Genomic DNA, 14,979 nt, shown 5'->3' on the forward strand with positions numbered 1-14,979 from the left:
GCCCTGGAGACCCTCTCTGCTTTCGTATCAGTGACGACAAAAACAGGGGCGCCCGGGTGGCTCAGTCGGTGAAGCGTCCGACTCTTGATTTCATTCAGCTCAGGTCATGGTCCCACAGTTCGTGGGATCGAGCCCCACATCGGGCTCTGTGACGGGCAGCATGAAGCCTGCTTGGGATTCTCTCTCTCTCCTCTCTGCGCCCCTCCCCTGCTCACACAAGCTCACTCTTTCCCCCCCCCCCCCCTCTCAAAATAAAGAAATGAACTTAAAACAAACAAACAAAAGACGGAGATGCCCAACCGGGCACTGTGATCCGCCCCCCTCTGCCGCCATCTGGCTTGGATGTGTGCTCTAGCCTCTTCCCGGGCTCTGAATCCATTCTTGTCCCTGAGGTCTGTCCCCTGTGCTGCAGCCGGAGGGACCCTGTCTGAAGGAGGACACTCTTCGGTGCCCGGCGGTCCGGGCCCTGCCTCCCCCTTGGAGAATAAACCCAGGGGCCCCAAGGCCTGCGTGGGTCCTGCTGCCTTCGCCGCCCTTCTCGCCCCCCTGGCACGCTCCCTCCTTGCCCACTTGCTGTGTGAAGTCCCCCAGTGGATTGATTCCCCTGTGTTTTGCTGGCCTTTCCACACCAAAGGTCACTTTGCAGGCAGCAGGAGCTGCGTCTGTCTTGTCCGCTGCTGGGCGCCCATTGTAGGGGCTCGGTCAGTTCGTGTGGGTGGCCGGATGGGTCCCTTGGCAGCGAGATGGGGCCTGGCTGGGCCAGGTCTCCATGGGCCTGGCCTGGGGGAAGGGGGAGGGTGGGTGCTGGACACAGGGCCCTTGTCCCTCAGCGCCTTCCACTGTGTCTGGAACCGGCCAGACCAGTGCCTGCTGCTTCCTGCCCAGGGAGGGAGGCTCGTGAGGAGTCCGGGTGCGGATGGGGGTCAGCGGGGTGATGCTGGCTCCAGGGTTCGTTTGGCCCGGCGGGGCAGCGGCTGGGGGAGTGCCGCAGGCATCGTGGGCAGGGGCTGGAGATGCCGCACACAGAGCAGCCCCCACGGGGAAGAACCATCCGGCCCGAGCGTCCAAGTGCAAGAACCTGGCATCGGGGCCCCAGGAACCCAGCACCTGGGTTGTGCTCTGGGCAGGGGGGGCGGGGCCAACCGAGGTCCCCTTTTCATGCTGTGCCCACGTCTCTGTGGCCCAGAGTGTGTCCCTGGGCAGGGTGCCTAGGCATCCCAGAGCCGCTTGTCAGTTTCCGTCACCAGCACAGGGTGGCCGTCTGCCTCCCTGGGTGACCTGTCCCACACCTGTAGGGTGCCCGTAGTCTGGCTCCTGTAGCCTCTTCTCTCCCTGGGGGCTGAGAGCATCCCGTCCGGTGGCCCCTGTTTACAGATGGGAAGGCCGAGGCCCAGAGCAGGTGAGGAGTTGGCTCATGGTTGCACAACACCGTCGGGCCTGGGCCAGGAAGGCCTGAAGTTTTGAGCAGGGAAGGCCCCAAAGGGAGGGGACGTCAGCCCTGGGGCCCCGAGGTCCCTTCCCCTCCTGCCAGCTGGCTCCTCCCACTGACCAGATTCTACATCACCACAGTCATTATGGTTAGTTCTTTTATAATGTTACAAGGTTTTAAATATTTCATGTCTACGTGTGTGTGTGTGTGTGTTTACGTACCGTATGTTGCATTTCTGTATTATTGCGTTTATTTTTCTTGTTTTAAAACTCGAGCGCCTGGGTAGCTCAGTCGGTGAAGCATCCGACTCTTGATTTGGGCCCAGGTCTCGATCTCACAGTTCGGGAGTTCAAGCCCGGGGTCGGGCTCCATGCTGGCAGTGCAGAGCCTGCTTGGGATTCTATCTCCCTCTCTCCCTCTCTGCCCCTCCCCTGCTCTCACTCTCTCTCCCTCCAAGATACATAAACTTAAAGAAGTATATTTTTGATCTATCGATGAATACTGTTCAGCCATCACGGGGAATGGAGTGCTGATGCGTGTCTAACGCGGACGCATCTTGAAAACGTCTACGTGAGAGAAGCCGGACACAAAAGGCCACGTAGTGTGTGATTTCGTTGATAGGAAATGTCCAGAACGAGCAGACTTGTAGAGAGAGGGGCCGAGGAGTGGTTGTGGGGGGCTGGGGAACGCGTGACGGCTCACGGGTCGGGGCTTTCCTTTCCTTTGAGGTCCGGGAAGTGTTTTGGAACTAGATGGGGGTTGTGGTTGCACCACATCGTGAATGTCATCGGTGGCACTGAATTGTTCACTTTGACGTTCCGTGCATGTCACCTCAAGAGAGAAACACACACAATTCGGGAACTGAGAAAGATAGGTGCTTGCTGAGCTCCTCCCGTCTGCCAGGCGCCCTATGAGTCTGTTCGTCAGTCCCCATGAGGCGAGAGTTTCCATTTCACAGGCAAGGGGCCGGCTCAGAGATGTTAAGCAAATGCCCAGTGTCACACAGCTAGGACGCAGCGGAACCAGGACTTGAAGCAGGGCGTGGGGCTGGACCCTGAGGCCCCCGACGTGTGTGGCCTGTGGCCTCCACCGTGGGCTAAGCCCAGCCAGAGATCTGGTAGCAGTCTGTGCCTGCTGTCGCTCTCCTGCCAGCCTGCCCTCCAGCCGTGGACACCCCTGAGGGGCAGCGCTCCTCTGGGGCTGATGGGCCCCGGGGCGGGGTGGGGGGGGGTGGGCACCGTGTTGGGGGTGAGCGTGGGTGGGATCTGGCAGCTCTGGGGCCAGGCACGGTGAGCTTTTCGTCGCCCCTTGTCCCCCACCCCCACCTGTCTACAGTAGCAGGAACTTTCCAACACAGGGCATGGTGCTGTGATTCAGCGAGGCTCACTCTGGGGAGCACAGGGTGGGGGAAGGGACGGGGGAGGGGGGCCCTGGGCTGTTTTCAGTTTCCGCTGAGTTTCTCGCTCTGACTCAGTGCTGCCTCTGGCCCCAGTGACCTGGCTTCTGAACACCTGCTGAGCCGAGTTCATGCTCATGTGAGCCATCAGAAAGAACCAGGTTTGAGGGTGCCCCCTTGCTGGTTTCCTTGGGCCTCAGTTTTCCCATCTGTGGACCGGGGGCACGGAAGGACGTGTTTATTGATGTTTTGCACATGGATCAGTGGCTGTGAGGGGGCGGCCGCACGTGTCTGGGTGTGCGTGGAGGGATTTGGTGCAGAAACAAGGGGCTAAAAGCCAGTGGAGGCCCATGGGGGAGGCCCATGCCCTGCACCAACCCCTCCCTCCTCCCAGATCCCGGATGGAGTGCGTGTAGGTCAGGGCCCTTCCATTCTGCAGGACGACCGGCTGCCAAGCCCAGTGGGTGAATGAATGAAGCCTTATTCTCCCACCGGGTCCTGCTGTGGAGGCTGGGACGGGAGCCCGTGTCTTCTCATCACAGCCTGGCTCAGGGGCTGAGTGTGGGTGTCCGAGGTGCTGGGCGAGTTGACAGACATCTGAATGGGATTGGGGGCGGAGCTCTGGCTCCTGGGGAGCTGGCCTGACCAACCCCAATGGCAAGTTTGAGCTGAGCCCCTGAACCGAGCTTGAATGGTGCTGCGTGCCGGCCTACGAAATAGCCCGCGGCATCATCCCCGTTTTATAGAGGGGGAAACTGAGGTTCAGAGAAGCGAGGTGACCCCTCAGGCTTTTCAGAACGGCAGAGCTGAAGTTGGAGCCCCAGCCGGCCTGATTGTAGCCAGTCTGGTTATTACCCTTTTACAGCGGAAGAAACAGGCTCAGAGAAGTTCGGCGACAGGTGCGGGGTGGTCGCCCAGCTAGATCATGGGGCACTTGGATTGAATCCGGGGCTCAGGCCGGGTCCTGGGCTTCGGGGACTCTGTGTTGGGCTCCCTTACTGGGCCTTACTGTCCCCGTCTGTGCAGTGAGCACCGCCCGAAGGACTGTGTGGCCCCTCCCCACGCACAGGTCACCGGTGGGGGGCGGGGCCGGGGCCAGGGCTGGTGTTGAGGACGGGGAAGGCATCGGTGGAGGGTTGAGCCCAGGCAGTGGGGAGCGTGAGGCCAGGAGAGGGAGGGGGAGGAAAGGACGAGGGAGCAAGTGTGCAAGGACCTGACCCCTCTCCCGACCAGGTCAGTGGGAACCATCCTGTCTGCTCTGGGCTGCTGGAGTCCCTGGAATATCCCCTGGGCCTCGGGTGACAAATCTCTTTCACCGTCTCTTGACCTGGACAATTAATTGCTTCTGGCGATCGATGGCCCCCCTGCTCTCCCAGGCAGCCCCCGGCCCCGCCCTGCAGCCACTAATGGCCCAGACCCTGCTGGGGGGGGAGGGGGGAGGGCGGGGCGGAGACCGAGAAGGCTCCGCGTGGTCTGCCTCCCAGCCCGACCAGCAGGATCCAGTGGCCGAAACCGCCTCTTTGTGGGAAACTCAGCTGCTAACCTCTTGGGACGCTTGCTTTGTGCCTCCCGAGGGTGCAGAGACTGAATTATCTCTACAGAGAGCCTCTGAGGGGGCGCCGCTGACGGGCGTCCAGAGGCTTCTGGAAGTTTCCAACCCAGGCAGTCCCGGGGCACCACGCCCCGAGAGCCTGCTCTCTTGGCTCCCGCCCCACAGGGGGCTCCTGCCGAGGCGAAGTTGTGCGGTTACAGGGACGGCGTAGCTGTGGGGAGCCTGGCTGAGCTTTCCTGCTTGTGCCTCATCACCTCCGTCTGTAAAGTGGGGAGGGTCGTAGGGCTGTTGTAAGGATTAGCCAGTTAATAAGCACAAAGGGCTGGGTGGTGTGCCTGGCACAGTGTAACCCTCGGGTGGGCGGGGGGGGGGGCAGCTCCTGGTCCCCGTGGGCCGTCGGTGCTGGTGGAGGAGGACAGACAGATGGACGGACAGATGGCTTCTCCGTGCTGCCGCCTCCGCGGGCCCGGAGGGAAGCCCCTGGCCCTCCTGGCCTGGTCTGCCCTGCCTTGGCCTGCGCTGGGCCGGAAGCCAGGCTGCCGGAGCTCTGCGCCTGGGCCCCCGGCCGCCCCCCTTCCCTCCAGAAACAGTCGATACCCCGGCTCCTTCCTGGCGTCTGATTTCTCCTGTTGGTTGCCGTCTCCGTAGATGGCCCCGTGCCCCGGGCGAGGAGATGGGCAGGAGGCTTTGGAGAAGCACGTCTGGGGCTCAGTTGGGGGTGTGGAGGGTGGAGGACTGGTTCCAGTCCGGGTTCCAGTCTCCCCTCCCCTCGAGGGCTGCTGAACCTCTCTGGGCCTCGGTTTCCCCATCTTGGAAATGAGGTCAGGACAGTGTCCCCCTTGCCGGGCCCTGGGGATGGCCCAGGGCCTGGCAGTGGGCGGGCCGGTGTGGTTGTGTGCACTTGGGGGCGGGGGGCGGTGCTCCGGCAGTGTCCTCCCTTCTCTCCCTGACCCCTTCAGCCCCCTCCTTGCCTGGACCTTGGGTCCCCTTGAGTGGCCTCCGCCCCCCTTGGTTGAGCCACATGCCCCTTTGGACAGAGCCGTGTGTCCCCCTCCCTGCCGCCCCTTCCCTCCTTTGTCCTGCCCAAGGCCCCGTCCACTTACATCCGCTCCCCTGGCCTTGATGTGGCTGCCCCTGTCCTGGGAGGTGGGGGAGGGGTGGGGAGGAGAGAGCTCAGTGTGGCCCGTGTGCCCCCGCCTCCGGCCCCCCCAGCAGCTGCTGGCTGCCGCAGTCCGGTGGGGAATCAGAGACCCGGTGAACTCCCGGTGATTGCCTCTCTGCAGCTTCTAGGAGAGCCGGCGCGGGCCGGCACGCCTCAGCTGTCACTTGAGAAGGAAAATAAAATGTCCCAGTGGCTTCTAAATGGAAGGGCTGCGGAGCCTGCCTCCCGCCCCGGCTGTCTGGGCTGCTGGCCACCACAGTGAAGGGGATGGGCCACCCCTGGCCCCTGTTGACCTGATGTGAAAAGATGTGCCGGGTGGCCCAGGCGGCCCTCCCTCGGTCCTCCTCGGCCTCCTCCCACCCCCAGACGCCTCGGGCGGGGCCCTGGCCTGCTTCCAGCCTGGAGCCTGGATCATATTGTGCCTGAAATCCCCGAGATCCAACCTGCAGGGCGCACTTGGGGTCCCTTGGGGGCCGGTGCCCGGATCTGGGGGCCCCTGGGGTCCAGCACAGGGCCTCTGTAGAGCTCTCTGGCGCGGCTGACTCTGCTGGCTGTTGTGGCCATGAGGAGGCTCTCGTGGCCGTCCCTTTCCCTTTCTTAAAGGGGCGGGCACTGCAGTGGCCCCTGGGCTTCAGGCGGTTTTGTAGGACTTGACCTGCTGAGCGGGTTTGAAGTGGGCAGGTGCAGGCTGTAGCCGGAGCATCCCCCTCTGAGGGCTGGGGGCTGAGGGCCCTGCCCCGGAGCAGCAGAGCTGGGCAGGGGGACCTGGTCCCAGCCCTGCCCGAGGGCGGCCCTGGGCAGGAGGTGATGACTGGGAGTCATCCCGGGGAGCAGGGATGCTGCGGGTGAGTCGTGGTGCCTGCTCCTTGTAGGGCCCCGGTCTGTGCCTCTGCACTGCCTGTGGGGAGCATCGAGGGCACCCTGCCCTCTGGGGGGGGACCCCTGAGGTATGTGGCAGCCGGCTGTACGGTCCCTTCTTGGAACCTCAGTCTGTCCACTGGGGGGAAGGGTGGGAGCGGCTGCAGAGGCCGCAGGAAGGGTTACATTGGATCGACCACCAATGCCTGGCCCAGAGTCTGAGCTAACACGGGGAGAGGGCGCCCCCGACGGTGACATCCCTCACGCTCAGCCCTCCCCCGCCCCGTGCAGGGCTGAAGTCCGCCTGCGCTCCCATCCTGACTTCTCCACTCTCCGACTCCACCTCCTTGGGCCTCAGTTTTCTCCTCTGTAAAGTGGGGACAATGAAGAAGCTGTTTGAAGGGTCGTCGGAGTTAAGGGAGTAAAGGCTCAGCCCGGGGCTGTCCCTGAGCAGCTAAACGTCAGTTGCGACCACGCTTACGATCGGTTTTGTGACCTGCTGCCAGGCTGGATGCTGCCGAGCGTGAGGGAGTGAGAGGGCTGCCTGGAGGAAGAGGGCCGCTGGGCTTGTACTCGAGGGTGGGATGCCGGTGGGTGTGGGGGGTGGATGGGGGGTGCTTGTCTGTGGGGAGAGGGGATTGGTGGAGGACAGCAGGCAGACCCAGGGCCCTGCTGTGTGCCAGGTCTGTTTGAGCTGGTTGGGCCCCCCCTGGGTGCCAGGCCGTCTCTCAGCTGTACGCCATACTGTTGGCACCGGCCCCTCCTCTGTACCCAGCCTCTTCTGCTCTGAGCCTCGCCTTGCTGGTTGCATTCCGCATCTGGCTTTGGGTAAAGACTTGCGGCCTCAGACAGAGCAGGTCCTTTCCCGGGGGCCCCAGGGTCTGTTAAGGGTGGCCAGACAGGGCCTTTGGGCAGAGTGGGTGGCTGTGAGGGCCTGAACGTGCCTGGACTGTCAGGAGAGGCTTACTCGTTGTGGGGGGGTGGCGAGGGGAGAGGGCATGATGGGGCTGGGCTTTGAGGCATAGGTAGGAGTTCTCTGGAGAGACCACTTGCTGTCAGGTGTTCCCGGGCAAGCTGTGGGCACAGACCTGTCTGGTTAGGGCCTCAGTCTGCCTCACTGTGAAACGAGCACGTCAGGGAGGAATTTGCAGGGCTCCTAGGAGAGTCAAGAGAGGGTTCTGGCTTTTGACTTGCTTCCAGCTGAGACCCCTGGGACGGGTGAGCGACCGTTCCGTGCTTCATCTCTCCCCCTCTCTCGGGAGCACTGCTCTGAGGGTCCCGCGTGGTGACGAGTTGAAAGTGTTTGTCGCGACAGTAAGTTTCTTGGGCACCTGCGCCATGCTGGGCGCTGTCCTGCATTGGCTTATTCAGTGGGCACCGCGCCCTGCGTGGGGGGCACTGTCACCACCCCTCAGGTTACAGATGGGGAGTCCGAGGCGCAGGGAGATGAAGTGGCTTGGGTACCCAGTGCAGAGGTGGCTTGAGCCGGGACTGGAAGGAACCCAGGCTCCCTCCAGCCCCAGCTTGCCCGTCGTCTGCAGGCCCTGCGGGTGCTCCATTGACACCTGCTGTCCTAGTAGGACACCTAGGAAGCGTGTCTCCTGGGGCCCTGCCCAGGGTGCTGCCCGCCGTGGCTGGAGGCTGGGAGGGGGCTGGGCTGGGAGGAAGGATTTCTTCTGTGCGTTCGTGGGGGCCGGGGGCTGCTTTTAGCAGCCTGCTCCTGGAGCAGGTGGAGGTAAAAGCCTGGCATCACCAGGGGCTTGAGGGGCTAGCAGGCTGGGCCTGGGCAGGAGGCCCCTGCCTCCAGGAAGCCCTCAGGGATTGACCTGGCGGTGTCCTCGCTGGCCCTGCCTCACGCTGCTCCTACCCAGTTTTGGGTTAGGTCAGAGTGTGCCACTCCAGTCCCGTGGCCTTGCCCTGGAGATAAAGCCCCGGTTCTCTTCTCCACCTTCCGGCCCTGCTGGCTGCTTCCAGCTTAGCTGGTTCCCACCTCTAGGCCTTTGCATGTGCTGTGCCTTCCTCCTGGGTGCCCTTCCTGCTTGTCTCTGCGGGCCCAGCTGCCCCCTGACCTTCGGCCCTGGTCTCCTGTGGCCCCTCCTGGGGAGACCTTCCCCGACTTCCCTGCCCCCTCCCCCGCCCCGTCATTATCGCAGGTTCGCTCTGGTTTCTGTCCGTCCCTGCTCTCCGAAGCCATCCTGGTCACGTGTGGGTGTGGGTGCCTGTGGCTGTGTCCACCCAGAACTATCATCTTTTGTACTCATGGCTGCATCCCCGGGCAGGAGCTTTGTCAAACCGAAGGGTGATGGTGTCCTGGTCCGAGCAGAATATCCACCTTGGGGTTTGAACCCTGGCTGCTCTCCTCTCCCAGCTCTGTGGCCTCGGGCCTTGTGGCTCCCTGTCTCTGAGCAGAGCGGATGGACACTTTGGGCTGGCCTCCGTGGCTAGGGTGATCTGGGCAGGCTTCCTGGAGGAGGAAGAGCCGGCGTTTGTGCTAGGTCTGGGAGGGCAGAGAAGGAGGGTGAGGGTGCATTTGGCAGAGGCCTGAGGGGGCTTTTTGGGGGCTGCGGGGGGAGGGGCAGGTCTCAGCCCCTGGGCCCTGGGGGCCGGTGAGATATGTGAGCGAGGGTTGCAGTGGGTTTGGGAGAGGGAGCCCTCCCCGGATCGGCTTTGCTGGGAGACAAATCTGGTCAGCCCCTGGGAGAGGAGGGGGACAGGGAGGGGCTGTCCGGGGTGGAGGGGTGGATGGGGAAGGGCGCCCGGTCCCCCGTTGCCCAGCGAGTGAAGCCTGCGTGGTGTGAGCGAGAGGGAGGTGCCCGGGAGCGTGGGCCGGGGGGAGCACACGTGAGTGGACGGGGCACCGAGCCGGCGGGCGAGCGGCCGAGGGTGTGCACGGGCGGGAACAAGTGCGTGCGTGTGAGCACCGGCGTGGGTGAGGGCGAGGGGTGTGGGGTGCGGCTGGGCCCCGGTGGCTGCTCCCTGGCCTGTCGGGCATGGGGCTTCGTGGCGTCCCCTCCCGGAGAGGACCCAGGCTGAGGGCGTTCCTGGGGTGCGGCTCTGTCCGGGGAGGTGCGAGCCCTGTCCCTGCTGTGGGAGCTGCCCCACGGCCATCTGTGCCCGGCCTCGCGCCCTGGCCCCCACCAGCCAGGGAACGTGGGCCTGGTTTCGAATCCCAGCCCGTTCGCTTTGCGGCTGTGTGACCTTGGGGCAGTTACCTCCAGTCTCTGAGCCTCAGCTGCCCGGGCCGGAAAACGGAGGCCCGGGCTGGTCGTGAGGATCACCCGAGGCACCGCTCGGGAAGCGGTTGGAACGCAGACAGGGCGCAGGAGGCAGGCTGTCTCTCTTCTTCCCTCCCCTGCCCAGAGCTGACCGAGGCTCCCCGTCTGCTCCCCCGTCTGAACTGGGAAGCCAGGCTCCCCCCGTTCCCGCCCGGTGGGTTCTGTTCTCCACCCCGCCCACCTCTCCCGCCTCCGCGGGTGGCCCGCCTAGACGGGCCCAGGAGCCTCTCCGGGCCACCCGCTTCCACCCCTGCGCACTCTCCACTGCACGGCCTGCAGAAGCCTCGTGGGGGTCTCACTGCCCTGGGGCTGAAGCCACCGTCTGCAGGGCTCTTTGTGACCAGCCGTGTCTCCCTGCGTCCGCGCGTTCAGTCTGTTCCAGCCGCGGCTCCGGGGTCCTTCCCACCCCAGCGCCTTGTCCCGCGTTCTCTGCCCCCGGCTGCCCCTGCGTCCTCTCCTGGGAAGCCCCGGTGAATCCTCGAGGTTGGGATCCACTCTCGGGGCTTGTTGTTGCTCAGTCATGATGCTCAGTGTCTCCCCCCGGGGCCGTGTGACCCTGGGGCTGGCCGGGCTGGTCTTGACCCCACGCTGCCCGGGGCTGTGTGTCTGGCTGGGGGTTGGAGAAGGAGCCGGCTGGAGACGGGAGGAGAAGGCAGAAGGTAGGAAGGAGGGGGGTCAGGGCCCCCAGCTGTCGCTTGGAGGGAGCGCCCGCTGGGCCTGACCTTGCTTGAGCCCTTTACGGGACCCTTGGGAGCCCAGATCAAGATGGCCATGGGGACGTGCCTGGGCCCTCGCCCTTCCCAGCTTTCCTTTGAGGCCTGTCTCTGGAGCGGCGGCAGAAGGCAGAGCCAAGTGCCAAGCCTGGGGGCATCGTAAAAAAAAAATCAACAAAATAACTTAACAAAAAAAGAAGGCGATGGAGAGAAGGGGTGGGTTTGTCTCCCATGAGCCTCCTTCAGCTGCCCCTTTTAGGGGTCTTTGGGATCTGAAGGGCCTGCCTGGGCAGACAGGCTCTTGGGGCATCGCCACCAGCCCGTGGGTCATGGTAGCACCCAGCGGTGATTGAGCGCCTGCAGGGATCCACTCTGAGGCCAGTGAACTTACCACCGCTCCCACTTTAGAGATGGGGAAACTGAGGCACGGGAGGTGAAGCCACTCATCTCCAGCTAGAAGGGGCAGAGCCCCTGGTTGGAACCCGGGGAGCTTGGCTGCGGAGCCCGAGCTCTGCGTGGAGCTGTCCCCAGCGTTGTGAGAGCAGGCGTCCCTGGTGCCACTTGCCTCTGATCCCTGGGGGGCAGCACAGGTGGAGAGGAGGCTCCTTGTGGCTCCCTGGATACCGAGATGTTTGCGCATGAGTGGGCCAGAGGGCCGTCGTGGGGAGAGGGCCCACTTTCTGGATGGGAAGACTGAGCTCAGAGAGTGCTGGGGGCTTGCCCAAGGTCACAGCCGTTAGTGGGAACAGAACGAGGTTTCTGGACTCTCTCCCCAGTGCTCTGCCCATTAGCCTATTTTTTTTTTTTTTTATTTGCTTCGTGCAGAAGCTAACGCGATAAAGAACGCAAACACCCGTGGTTGCAAATTAGTGAATAATTAGAAAGGGGACACCACGTGGCCACCTGCCTTCTCCCCGGCGGCGATCAGCGTCCTAGCTTCTGTGGGAGGCCCCTTCATCCCGTGCTAGTGTGACCACTTCTGTGGACCTCTCTCTCCCTGCGCAAGTCGAGCGTGGCCTTTCTCAGAATCATCTGCGGGGACCGCGTGCTGCCCTTTGAACCTGGCTGTGCTCAGCCCGTTAGCCTGCGGTTCCCCCTTCCGGTTGTGGGCACCCGTAGCTTGTCATGTTGTATCGTGGAGGAGAGATTCCGGGGTGCACCTGTTGCTGGGCAGCTGGGTTGTCGTCAGTTTTTTCTTTTTAATGTTTATTTATTTATTTTTGAGACAGAGCAAGTGTGGGTGTGGGGGAGGGGCAGAGAGAGAGAGAGAGAGAGAGAGAGAGAGAGAGAGAGAGAGAGAGAATCCCGCACCGTCCGCACAGAGCCCGACGTGCGGCTCGATCCCATGAACCCCGAGATCATGACCTGAGCCGAAACCAAGAGTCAGGACGCTTAACCGACCAAGCCACCCAGGCGCCCCGGTTTTTTTGTGATTGTGTATGAAGCTGTTACGGACACGGGCCTGGAGTCTTTGGGAGGAGCCGTGGTTTCGTTGGTCACGTGTAAAGGCCCAGGGGTGGGATTGCTGGGTCCCGTGGTCACGAGACACTTGGTGCCTGTCTGTCTGTGATCTCAGCCGTCCAGGTGGCCGTGTCGTGGGCCCTCAGTTTTAACTTGCGCTTCCCCGAACGACCAGTGACATCGGGCACCTTTTCATAAGCTTCTGGGCCGTCTGTGTATCCACTTTTGTGAGGTGTCTTGGGTTCACTGGCTCTTTCTTGTTTCTTCGTGGGTGTCCTTTATGTATTCTGGACACTCGGGACGGGGGGGGGGTGCGGTTCACCGTGACCGGGGCCCGCAGCTCCTCGGTGGCCCTGCCAGGGTAGAGGCTGCCTTTATAACCACACGGCCCGGGTTGGGATCCCAGCTCAGTGACTTCCTAGTGGTGGGACCGGGGGCGCGAGACTTTGATTCTCGGAGGCTCGGTGTCCCTCTCCATCAAGTGGGGTGGCCGTGCCCACCACGCGGCCCACGGGGTGGTGGCGGCGGAGTGCTCGGCCCGACCGTGCAGGGCATCGGGCGTGGACCACGGGCTTTGCCGCCCCTGCCCACACGCCGACGTGGCCGTGCCACCCGTGGCCCGCGTGTGGTAGGGGCCGCTGACTCTTCACTAACAAGCCTCCTTTCTCCTGCAGGTCTCCCGGGCTCTTTGAGGACTCAGCGTCACCGGAGGCCATTTCTGGTAGGTTCACGTCTGTCCCCTCTCACTGTCTCTAGCAGATTCGCATTGCCGGGACCTCCTCATGCGCGGGGTCGGGAGTCGCCGGGGAAGCCAGGCTCCTCCTCGTGGATGGGGTTGGGGGCTCGGTGTGGCCTTGTGGGGTGGGACCTGGCACCCCAGGGTTGCTCAGGGTGGGGAACACCTTGGGGGGGGGGTTGGGGGGTCCCCTGGGGATGGTGCATGACGGCCGAGAGAAGGGGCAGTCCCTGGCAGTGTGGATGTGGGGTGGTGGGCTTTCTCCGTCTTGGGGTTCAGGGCCCATCGCGTCTGTGCTCCGGAGGTGGCTGCAGGCTTGGGGAGGGTGGGGCCTGTGGAAGGGGTCGGGGCAGCAGCTGATGCGCAGGGCTGCACAGGCGCCAGAACGGATCTTCGGCCTCGTTTTACGAGCAGGGAAGCCGAGGCACAGGTAGGTCGCCTGTCCCAGATCGCGGCTGGGAGCTAAGAGCCGGGACTCAAACCTTTGTTGAGCCTCCCAGGGAACCTGGCGGGTTCTGCCCCAACCTGCTCGTATGGCAGCAGGCAGACTGGGGCCCGGATGCCGCAGGCCTGTGAAAACTGCCCGCCCCTCCACCTGGTCCCTTGGACGGCAGGGCCTCTCCCGCACCGGGGGGACCGGGGCGCGGGCAGGGTTTGGGATGTCAGGGGAGTGGGAAGGCGGTCCGGCGGTGGGTCGTGTGTGGAGCTGGGAATTCGGACACGGGCCTGGCTGGCACACAGCGTCTTTGCTGTTACGCGGATTAGAAAAAAAAGAACGTTTTTAGGTTTATTTATTTATTTCGAGAGAGAGACAGAGAATGAGCAGGGGAGGGCAGAGAGAGAGAGGGAGAGAGAGGATCCCAGGCGGGCTTCCCACGGTCATCACAGAGCCCCCGACGCGGGGCTCCCACCCCTGGACCGTGAGATCATGACCCGAGCTGAAATCAAGAGTTGGACGCTTAACCAGCCCAGCCCCCCCAGGCGCCCCTCTGTTTACTGAGTTTTACCTGAGAGGCACAGGGCTCCTGAGCGGGGACTCTGCAGTCTGGCTGCCTGAGTGCAGATCTCCCTCAGCCACTTATTATCTGCGTGACCCTGGGCAACACTGCCCTGTGCCTCGATCAATCAAGTCCCCCCAGGATTGGTGATGAGGGGGCTGTTGCTAAGATTTCAGCGGTTTTGTATTTTTCTTAAGCAGCTGGGAGGCTTTGCAGCCGAGGGAGAGGAGTCCACGGCCCCCTCTCCCTGTGCCCGGTCCCCATCCCTGGGGTCGTGGGGCTTGGCTGGGGGAAGACAGACTGCTGACCCAGGCCTGGCAGAGACAGGCCACATCCCAGGAGACCCTGGTGGGCTTAAACAGGGACACGACATCCCCGTCCCCAAGACTTGGGGGATTCGGGGGACTAGAGGGACATGCCTCCCAGAGGGGTGGTGGGGAGGGGGCTCCCGGGTCTCGAGGTGAGCCCCTGCGGAGGGGGCGGTCAGTGGGTGTGGCCTCCTGGAGGTGGCAGCTGGGTCCCTTCCTGTCTCTGGGGCTCTGTGACACTGAGCACCCGTCCGCCCGGGCTCCTGGGCTTTCGTGAGCCTGCGGGGCTTAGCACTCGTTCACTGCTCCCCGCGTCTTTCCCTCTTACTGACAGAGCTGTTCCTCTGGGGGCAGGCAGGGGGTGCCGGCCGGGCCTGGCCCCCAGGAGGGTTTGAGGGTGTCTGAGCAGCCGGCAGAGCCCCCAGGCTGACCCGACAGGGCTGAGATCTGCTGCTTTCTGCTCCTCTGGGCTCCCAAGCGCCTCCCATCAGAGCGGGGACCTAGGAGGGACAGCTGGGGTCCCCTGTGCAGCTCCATTCTGCATAGGGGGAAACTGAGGCTGAGAGGTGGGACAGGGTCTCCCTGAGACGGCAATGCTGGAGCTTTGGTCCTTTTCCCTGATACTCGGCCCCAGGCTGCTGTCCTCGGTTCCGCGGGCGGTCCCGCAGCGGGTGGGCCTCCCGCAGACCTGGGCGCGCCTCTGCTTCTGTGCCTCGGTTTCCTCGTCTGTCAAGTGGGTGTCCTACGGGGGTCGTCGAGGCACTGCTGGGCACACAGCTGGGCTCGGCAGGCAGAGCTGGCCTCTCCCAAGAGGTGTGTGTTATTCCCTTCGGAAGACAGAACCGTTATTTCTGAAGCACCTACTGTGTGCCAGGCCCTGTTCCAGAGGGTAGAGACGGAGCTCTGGGTAGGGTGGAGACAGATAGCGAGCAAGTCACATACCCAGGGTGTCCCGTGGCGGGGGGCGTTGGTGCCAGGAGCCAGCAGAGAAGGGGCGGGGGAGTGTGTGGGCGGGCTGGGGGCTGCTTCAAATGGGGGTGGTCAGGACGGTCCCACCGGAGAAGGTGACATTTGAGCAAAGACCTGCTGGA

At 63.5% G+C, this 14,979-nt stretch overlaps 1 protein-coding gene across 14 annotated transcripts in view; it reads left to right on the plus strand.

Moving 5' to 3' along the window:
- Positions 1-12,514: 12,514 nt before the first annotated feature.
- Positions 12,515-14,979, plus strand: part of NCOR2 (nuclear receptor corepressor 2) — a 181,336-nt gene continuing 178,871 nt past the window's right edge. For 13 of the 14 annotated variants that reach the window (XM_042962539.1, XM_042962547.1, XM_042962545.1 and 10 more), the window contains exon 1: positions 12,521-12,567. The gene's annotated coding sequence lies outside the window, so the exon portion shown is untranslated. Of the gene's footprint in view, positions 12,568-14,979 lie in introns of all 14 variants that reach the window. The other variant, XM_042962536.1, reaches the window with a different exon arrangement.

Source organism: Panthera tigris, chromosome D3 (assembly GCF_018350195.1).
Source record: "Panthera tigris isolate Pti1 chromosome D3, P.tigris_Pti1_mat1.1, whole genome shotgun sequence".
Classification (NCBI taxonomy): Eukaryota; Metazoa; Chordata; class Mammalia; order Carnivora; family Felidae; genus Panthera; species Panthera tigris.